The sequence below is a fragment of the Electrophorus electricus genome, chromosome 13, assembly GCF_013358815.1.
Source record: "Electrophorus electricus isolate fEleEle1 chromosome 13, fEleEle1.pri, whole genome shotgun sequence".
NCBI lineage: Eukaryota > Metazoa > Chordata > Actinopteri > Gymnotiformes > Gymnotidae > Electrophorus > Electrophorus electricus.
Genome location: NC_049547.1, coordinates 7,207,130 through 7,214,919, shown reverse-complemented (window position 1 = coordinate 7,214,919; position 7,790 = coordinate 7,207,130).

The following is a 7,790-nucleotide window of genomic DNA, read 5'->3' as shown; positions in this document are numbered from 1 at the left end:
CTGCTTTATGACCTTTAAAGACCATGATATTTTCACCTTTTAATTTTAAATAACATTATTAATTATACATACATGATCTTGGTGAATTGCTACAATGCTACAATCATTACGGCTGTCTAATGTCTGAAAAAACCAGTGTATACCCTTTACTTTTATACCTTTTATAAGATAAATCTGGCATGGTAACACCTAGTAACCTAATAAACCAACACCTAAACTATCAAGCTGCATGACGATGCATTCTTTTTTCTGCAGCACAATGGTGAAAAATATTCCTAATTTATTTGCTGGGCAGATTCATAGGAACTGGTTCTGCATACATTTTCAGAGGTCACTACCTTGAATAATTGTAATGTGTATAGATGGGAAGTTTTTTAGTTATTTTCTTTAAGAAATGGGGGGGGGGGGGGACATTTGAAATTTCACAGACAATAAAAAGAGTTTAGCATAGCCTAAGGAAAATTTAAGGGTGTCAGGGCAAGGGAAGAATCGGGGTCAAAGGGGAGAGTGAATAAACAAGTGAGTGAGAACAGTCTTTCACAGATGAAGTCAACTGAAGTTTATTTTGGGTTTAATCGCTATGGAGGTATTCTGTGGTCAAGGCTCTCTGATGTTTAGTCTACTCTGAGCATTTTCTCTGTGATTGCTTCCTTTTATTGGTGAAATGGTATGCTCGTGTTGTGCAAAAAGCTGCAACAACAGAAAAGTCCCAATAAAGTCCCTCAAGAGAAAAAGCAAAACAGTTAACCACACAACCGTATTTTTTAGATTTCTGACTTGGAAAAAATGCTATGGACAGCCAGTAGAAGAGCTAGCTAACTAATGAGTTAAATGATTTGCAGCGGTGAGATGCAAAAACATCACTTTTTATTTGTATTCTGGATTTTCATAAAGAGGTTTTCTTTCTTTTAAAGTAGTTAACATTATATCCATGTGTTGTTTTGTTTGCTGTCAAGTAAGCAAGACACAGGGAGGGTAGCAGAAATGAATTAATCTGGTCTTGCACACAGGATAAGGTTTAAACAATGTTGTTTTTAAACAATGTTGACAACTACCTACAAAGTTTGTCTCGGTATGGTATTCTCTCTGTTTGATGATTGACTGTTTAGAGGCATGTTGTTTAGTGTAACACTCACTGTAGCTATACCTCCAAAATGGCGAATCAGTGCTGTCACAGATGGCTCACACACATGATTGACAATGAACAATAGAACAAAATAGAGAGTTTTACTTATGCAATCAGTGAGTGCCATTTTTAGATGGTAACTTTAATTTATGTGGGTAAAAAGCAAAACCTTCATCACACTTTAAGATATGTTCTTGTTTGTGGCATCCCAAGCTTAGGCGACTAGCAGTGAAAGCAACATTATAAATGTGTCCTCACAGCACTGTGGCATATCTTGCTTAGACTCAGTAAGCCAACAATGATAGCTGATAACAGATGACTATTGTAGCTTTAATATCAATTTTGTCTAAAGGACTAAATGTCAGTCACCTTTATGTGTGGATTGGTGTGTGCTTTGGTGCTTCTTGCTGGATTCTTCTCTGGTTGGTTAAGGTAGGATCTGAGTTTACTTACTTTTGCCTTAGATTCTGTGAAATTCAAGGCTTATTGTCTGAACCTAGTTGTTAGATGCTTGTTAGCTGTAATTACTCACTACAGGTGTAGTTTCGCCCTGGCGTTAGGTGTGAATTGAGGGGTGGGCTCAGCACTTATTGAACTGACTTAAATTCGGACGACTCATAATCAACATCTGGGAAGGCTTTGTTTTTGCTCTCAATCAGTTCATCTACATCTCAACTACTGGACTTCACAAACTCACCTCAGTATCTTCTCATATTATCTCAATCTTTAATCTCATACCTCCACAAATCAAGCATCTGAAATGTGTCTCTCAGATCCTGTCCACATATCCTACAGATCTCCGTGATGCTATCATCATAGATGTCGCAATCTCAGCAACCTCGCTTACTCACAATGTTCAGCACCATCACAGATCGTGGTGGCAGGAGGGCTCTGTAATTGCCAATCTGCTGTCCAGAAGGCTGACTTCATCTCAGCACTAGCATCCCTCCACTCCCTACACTTCCTGGCTCTAACAGAAACATGGATTATCCCTGAGAACTCGGTGACTCCAGCTGCCCTGTTCTCTGCCTTTTCATTCACCCATTCTCTGAGGCGTCTCGGTAGGGGTGGTGGCACAGGTTTAATATTCTCTCGAGAGTGGCGTTTCACTCCACTTTCTTTCTCTACTCTTTCCATCTCCTCTTATGAATTTCATGCCATTACAGTATCCTTACCCACCAAACTTCTTATCATTGTCATCTACCATCCTCCAGGTTCCCTAGATCACTTCATTGATGAGCTTGGCATCCTCCCGAGTCAATTAACCATTGAAGGAAATTCACTCATTCTCCTTGGAGACTTCAAACTTCCATTAGACAAACTGCATTCCTCCTGCATCCTCCCGCTGTTGACAGCAGTCGATCTCACCCTCAACTGCTCTCCTCCGACTCACAAAATGGGCAATTTTCTAGACCTGATCTTCACCCACACCACTACAACATCGGACATCGCAGTCACCCCCCTCCACCTCTCGGACCATCACTTTTTATCCTTTTCTCTCTCCCTTCCTTCTCTTTCCATCCAGTCATCCCCAATGTGTTCCTCCTCCTTCCATCGCAATCTGCACTCCATAACTCCCTCTTCCCTTACTTCTACTATTTTGTCCACCCTTCCTCACCCTGACTCTCTGTCTTCTCTCTCTTTGGATACAGTTGCTAATTCTTTCATTTGTACACTCTCCTCATCAATGAATCTTCTGTGCCCTTTCTCCTTTAGACCTGCTAAGTCCTCGCTAACAGAAACACTTTGCTGCCACAGGAGAGAACTAAGGTCTGCAGAGAGGTGATGGAGGAAATCTCACCTAGATTCAGACCTCAGCTCATACCAGTCTCTCCTTTCCTTCTCACTGGAAGTAACATCCGCAAAGCCATCCTACTACAGAGAAAAATTCAAATAATCAGCATCCGATCCAGCAGCTGATCCATTTTCTTCTCTCCTGAATCCTCCCCCTCCTCCTTCCTCATCTCTTACTCCAGAGGATTTTATCACCTTCTTTGAGGAGAAGGTTGCAGCAATCTGCTAGTCCTTTTCCTCTGTTCCCACTCCTCCATCCAATGTACATTCCCCAACATCCAACTCTCTGACTTCTTTTTCTCCTCTGTCTTCAGATAAAATTCTTCAACTCCTAACTTCCAGCAATTCGACTACATGTCTGCTGGATCCAATTCCTTCCACTCTGTTCCAGACAATTGCAAGAGATCTGCTTCCTTTCATCTCTGTCATCATCAATAACTCCTTATCTTCCGGATACATGCCAACTGCATTCAAAACTGCCAGTTGTCGTTCTCAACTCATGTTTCTAATCTAACCCGGTCTTGCAGATTCCTCCTTTGTAACATACAAAGGATTCAACCCTTTCTTTCGTAGGGAGCTACCCAGATGCTTGTGCAGTCTCTTGTGATTTCAAAGCTAGACTACTGCAACTCACTACTTGCTGGTCTTCCTCTAAGAGGCATCAAACCTCTACAACTTGTCCAGAATGCAGCAGCAGGACTGGTCTTAAATCTTCTGAAGTTTACACATAACTCCACTGCTGCGCTCCCTTCACTGGCTACCAGTAGCTGCACAGTTCAGATTTAAAGCCTTGATGCTTGCCTACAAAGCCAAAAATGGACTCATGCGCGACAAGCATTTTTTGTCCTGGCTCCAAGATGGTGGAATGAACTCCCACTTGGTGTCCGGACAGCAGAGTCCCTTGCAGTCTTCAAACACAGACTGAAGACCCATCTATTTGCAAAATATTTCAAGGACAACTGACACTGCTGCCATATTGACTGACTAATTTAGTACTTATTGTAGGGTATTGTTTATGTTTTTTAACAAACTCTAGCACTTTTTGTTTATTGCACTTAATATTGTTTAATATATTTAAGTAAATCTATAAACAGCAACAACAACAAATATGGCTTATCACACTGTCCTGACTTTCTGACCCTTACCCCTGTTCTTAGGTGTCATAAACCCATAGACTGGAATGCAGGAACCTCTTACCAGCCTAGTTATACTTCAAGGAACTGTGACCATAAATTCCAGACTCAAAAACTCACTAGGACAACCTAACTTTTCCTCTTCCCATCTCAATATTACTCATGTTTACACATGTACATGTTTCTTGTCCCACAGCTATTCCAACCTACTCCCTAGTCTAACCTACTATGATATCAAATGGTAATCAGCCAGTAATGTATGGCTTAATATTATCTTAATATTAAGCCATGATCTTAATATTATCTTCAAATTGTAATGTTTGCTTCCATCATTTGATAATTATCAATTGTTTCATTATTCTCTTCATTACTAAGTTATTATTAAGTTGTTATGGTGCATTTTTTATTATTATGTTGCATTATTTCTCAATTCATTTGTATGTTGCCTTCCTTATGTTTAGTGTAAACAAATTGTTAACCACTTCTAACTGTGTTTACTAATCTTATGTGAACCAGTTAGACAAAATATATTAAAGTCAGTAATTTGCAACTTTAAGAAAATAGGAAAGGAATTAGATTGACAATACAATCACCTCACCCATTCTAAGCTTTAATACTTTGTTTGTAAAGTTATTCTACGACTACGGAGATACGAAATTGTTTAAGAAATATGTGGTTATTTTCTTTTGTTTAATCGATTCGTGGTGATTCTTACTAGATTGTCTTACAGTTCTTTCTCCCAATCATGAAAACAAAGAACCCAGTCGTGCCATTTCCCAAACATAAACCTGATAAAGGTTTAACCCCCCGATCAGTGTGAAGTTGGAAGGAACAGAGGACATGCAGAGAAGGGGGGTTTGTGAGTGCCCCCCCCCCTTTACTTCTTCGGCAAAGAGAAGTGAAGATTCAAGCTTTTTTACGTTTAGTTCCCAAGGAGTTTAGTTTCCCAAGGAATTCAATGAGTAGCCTCTTGCCAAATGGTTAGAACAGACTCAAACACCATGTTACCCTATTTTGTTCTTTATATTTTCTTTGTTTTGTTGGTTCTGATTGATTTGTTATATTTTAGTTTGTGTTCATTGGAATTCATTCATCACATCTTATATTAAGCAAACTCGTCTTGCTGTGTTGATTGTGATTGAAGTTTCATTGTGTGACTGGCGATAATCCATTCTAGATTCATCATCAAAAGCAAGGACCGGGCACATGACCACTGGCCCAGGACTCTAACCGAGCCATCTCTGAAATCCAGCGGCTCAAGAAACTCAAGAAGTCATCTCATCGTCATTGGCCTACATCGCTCATGCAGGGTCGATGGGTCTCTCAGTGCCACCCAGTGCTGTTTCACAACAGTTTCTCCTTCTCTCCTAAGTCTTCCTGTTATATGTTTAATCATGCTCTCATTGTTTGGTTAATAATTTCCCTTTGTCGGTCGTTATTTGCTTTGATAAATAGACTGCCCGATTGGTCATTCTCACAGGTACCTTAAACACTTTTACAGGTAACTTAAACACTTTTTTTTTCTCTTATTAGTTAGCCACTTTGGTCCACCATGAGTCTCATTTGAGTTTAATTTTGGTTTGGTTGCTATGTTTGTTTGACTATAGTGATTCTAGCGAACCTCTAGTACCTCTGGTGATTAGTAGAATCTTAGTAAATTATTTTTATGCATGTTTTCCTATCTCTATTGATTCAATAAACATACCTTAGTTATTACATCTGTGTTTAGTAACTGCTCTGCTCAGACACACCTGCTAAACCTGACAATTGATTGATGAGTTGAATCAAGTGCGTGTAAGCAGGTCAATCACCAAACCATACTGGACTCTGGCCCTCTCAGACCAGGGTTTGACAGGGTTAATATTTGTTAGCTAAGAGTATATCAATTAAAACTGAAATAAAGCCATTTTTACTGTTTGAGAAATCTAAGAAATAGAACTATATGAATATCCTGTTAGCACATCATTTATTTAATTTCTAAAGATGATACCATATATTTCATTCAAATGAACAATAATATATGCTAACATACAGTGTGCATAGATGTTGTCTTTTAATGACTAACACCTGGTATTGACTTGGTTAGCATGCATTATTGCTGATACTCCTATAGCTTTTACTTTAAACGACTTTTGCAAAAAAAGTTCCAGATGTTAGTAGCAATGTCAAAAGAACTTAGTGAAGTATTTTGAAACCTAATTGCCCTCCTGAGTTGACATTCCCAGTGTGCAACTCCTCATTTTCTGTTAGTGCACTCAAACATTTGGACCTTAATGCATTCATGGACCTGGCAAGCTTAAAGCCTGCCAAAGACATAGAAATGCAATTTGAGAGTTAACTGATTATTTAAGACATGTATGAAGTCTCACCGAAAAGCTTAAGTATTTCATGAATAATCGAAAACTAAATTAAACAATCAGGTAAACTTGCAAACCATCATTAATGAAGACAGCACAGAGTTCACCTATTGTACTGGAAAATATAATCATAAGATCTTTTGCAGCAATGAACTGTAATTGTCCGCAGGTGGTGCTAGATGCCATGTCATTACTTCTGAACTACTAGATGAAATATATAATTTGTTCAACCACATTTTTGGACTATAAATAAACAAACAAACAAATTCAGTTAAACCGTAAACCATAAAGTTTATTATGCACCCCAACCTGATCTGATCCCGAAGCCAGTGGAATGCCTGAGATGAGTGTATTTCTGGGACACTGCCTGACTTGATTTCTGTTTTAAGTGGCTTGTGGTGGATTGCACTGACAAACACTCATGTGTGGTTTTACAAAGAGCAAACCTAAAGGGAACCTTTTAGCCTCCATGTCCCTGATGGATTATTTCCTGTCTGTTCACAGAGGACTTAAAAGACTAGTGTTTCATTATTACACCACCTTCATCTGTTGCCCATATGGGGGGGCACTAATGCTCTATTGTACATTGGGCCAGAGCCAGTGTGATTCAAGCCTAGTATGAGCCTACCACCACACATGGCTATATTTTGGCAGAGGAGATTATTTTGGAGAGGCCCTGGGGCCTGCCTTGATCAGGCTGGTGCCCTCAGATAATGAACGTGAATTGATTTTTTATTACATTTAATCTTTTTTTCCAAAACAAAGGTTCCACTGGTTTAATTTCATTATGGTCTCACTTTTATTTACACAGGAGAATTAAAACATAGGAAAACAATCAGGAAGGAGCATAACTATGGCTGTTTTCCCATATAGCAAAATCATCAGTAGTCCTTCTTACAAACTCTGGAGATACAAGGTTTAGGTTTCAACAGAGGGACCACACAAGAGGGACAAAAACATGATAAAACCCTAAATTAAAGGGGATTGATGAGAGAATAATATGCAACATTATGCTACAACAAATAATTCTGAATAGTAACAGATGAAATATTATATAATATCTAATACAGACTGTATGAATATCTACTGTACTGGCTATGATTCATCTACTGTACTGGCTAGGATATATGCTATGAGTAAATGACAAAGCACTTTTGTAAGTTGATCTGGTTGCTGAAAATGTACATGTAAATATGTTCATTGTGCTGTTATCCAGGTTTTCCCTATTGTTCTGTAGCCTGTAGGAGAATGCAGCAGGACTTGAGTTGGCCCAAGAGTGCATGTTGGAGTGCTCTTCTTAATAGACTCTTGCCTAATGTGGGAGGAAAAGTCACAAATTAGTAACCGCTGTTATATTTTTTAGAGACTTGGGACAACATT